Genomic DNA, 2396 nt, shown 5'->3' on the forward strand with positions numbered 1-2396 from the left:
CCTAATGCCGCGACCCTTTAATACAGTTCCCCAGTTTGGGGTGACCGCCCCACCATAAAATATTTTCGTTGCTACTTCATCACTGTAATTTGCTACTGTTATGAATCGTAATGTAAATATCTGATATGCAGGATGTATTTTCATTGTTCGAGACCCACAGGTTGAGAACCGCTGGTCTAGAGTCAGGCCACGTGTGGGGCTCTGTTAGGGTGAAGGTGGAGGCCACTCCCTGGGCCATGTAGGCAGTGCCAGCTGAGGGATCGCAGGAGCCGAGGGTGGAGCAAGGCGTGAGGTGGAGTCTCCTGGTGGAGATGGTGGGGACACTGGCTGTGTCCTCGGCTGTGGGTGGGGTGGGGAGGGGTAGGACTGACCGCCCAGTGGAATCCTACCCCCCAGTGAGTACAGGGGCACCGAGTGTGCCGTGCCCTCCTCTGTGCCGCCAGGGAAGGCTGGGCGTGCGCGCGAGTGTGACCAGGCACAGCTCGATGTCCTGTGTAGTCACGCCATCCTCCCAGCTACTTGTCTGGGCCACTTCCTCCCAGGCCGGCAGCCAGGCTCCCGTGTGCTCCTTGGAGCTGAGCAGGGAAGAAGGCGCTGCCAAGATCCAAGGCAGAGCAGGAAGCCGAGGGCAGTGAGGGGCTGGCCTTGAGCTCCTCCCGTCCCGGCGGGCACAAGAGGAACCCGAGGCCCGAGGTGGGAGCACAGAGGGACCCCCTCCTCCAGGGGGAGGATTCAAAGATGAGCCGCCCCAGTCTGGCTGCTCCAATCTGAGCAGATTCCGTGCAGCTCCTGTTTGACCAGATGAGGGGCCCAGGGAAAAGGAGGAAATTGCGAATGAGAAATCAGAGGCACCTGCTCGCCAGAGAACCCACGTGCTGGGGGGTGAACCCCCAAAGACAGACGTCCATTGAGCACACACAGTGCCGACACTGAGCCCCCGCCAGCCCCTGCCGGTGCCTATGGGATTAACTAACTGAGGGTATGGGGTGCCCAGCAGGGAGGGAACCAGAACATGAAGATAGAAACGTTAGCGATGGCCCTGCCCAGCTCTGAGCAACCCAGACCTGCATTCATTCCGTCAGAGCATCTTTCCAGAGTGCCTACTGTGTGCAGGCTCTGCGCCCCCTAGGGGCACACAGCATCCTGCCCTCATGGATCGAGGACCCCAGCAAGACACCCACAGAACAGCTCTTCCAGCCTGAGGCTGGGCCGGAGGGGGCTCTCAGAGGAGGGGGCGGCCTCTCTGCGGATCTGACATTGCAATGAGGAGATAGCTGTGTGCACTGGGGGGACTGGGTTCCTGGCAGAGGGAACCGCAGCGGCCGGGGCCTAAAATGAGGGTGTTAGGAGGCAGTGTGGCTGGGGCCGGTGAGTGAAGAGGGTGGGGTGCTGAGGTCTGAGAGGTGGACAGGTCAGAGGTGCGAGCACAGGGCAAGGCCCCCTGATTTTTCCTGTTAAAGGATGGGCTTGGCTGCTGTTGGAGATGAGACAGGTGGGGCAGGGAGGAGGCAGGGAGGCTGAGGGGAGGCTGTTTCAGGGTCCGGGAGAGAGACCTGGTGCAGGACTGGCAAGTGGAGGCCGTGAGAAGGGGATGGATTCAGGGCATATTTTGAAGGTAGGGATTCTGGGGAGAGAGAGAAAGGAGTAGGACACTTTGGGGGCCCTTCCAAGGACAATGGGGGGGCCCTTGCCCATCTGTGTCTGACACTGGAGCAGGTTCAGAGACTCGGCCCTCCTCAGGAATCCTCGACCAGGAGCCCCACCATCAGACAGGGGCGGCCCCACTTGGTCCTAAGCCATCGGCCCCAAGGCAACGAGGGGCACAGGGAGGCTGCTGAGAAGAAGGCACGGGCAACGGTAGCTGGGCAGAGCTGCAGGTATTTATTCTGGGTGTCCTGACCCCAGACACCCTCACCTGCCCACCCCCCTCCCTCTGCTTGTTCCAAGCCTGGAGGCCGTCGGACCGGGAGCCAGAATCAGGAGGAAGGATGTGGCCCTGGGTGGTGGCTGCTCTGTGAGTCGGGGCCGAGGGGAGGACGAGGCCGAGGCTGGAGCTGGAACACCCGAGGCGGGAGATAGTGGGGGTTGTGAGGTCCAGGCCTGGGTTCTCAAGCTATCCCGCCCCTGATAGCACCATCTGGGTGTTAGGAGTGGCCATGCCTGGAAAATGGCCCGCATGCGCCCATGCTCCCACTGCTGTATCTACGCGTTGGAGTGACCGTCTGTGACTGGGCGTATAACCTATTAACTGCATGAACAATCAAAGCAATAGTTCCGCTCCTACCATCACTCAGATAACAAAAGAGTAAAAAGACATTTTAAGTTTCACCATCCGCCGGGGGAATATATTGGTATAGTCTTGGGGGAGTGACTACGTTAAGACTGAGTCCAAAAGA

Source organism: Myotis lucifugus, unplaced genomic scaffold (genome assembly GCF_000147115.1).
Source record: "Myotis lucifugus unplaced genomic scaffold, Myoluc2.0 scaffold_655, whole genome shotgun sequence".
NCBI classification, from domain to species: domain Eukaryota; kingdom Metazoa; phylum Chordata; class Mammalia; order Chiroptera; family Vespertilionidae; genus Myotis; species Myotis lucifugus.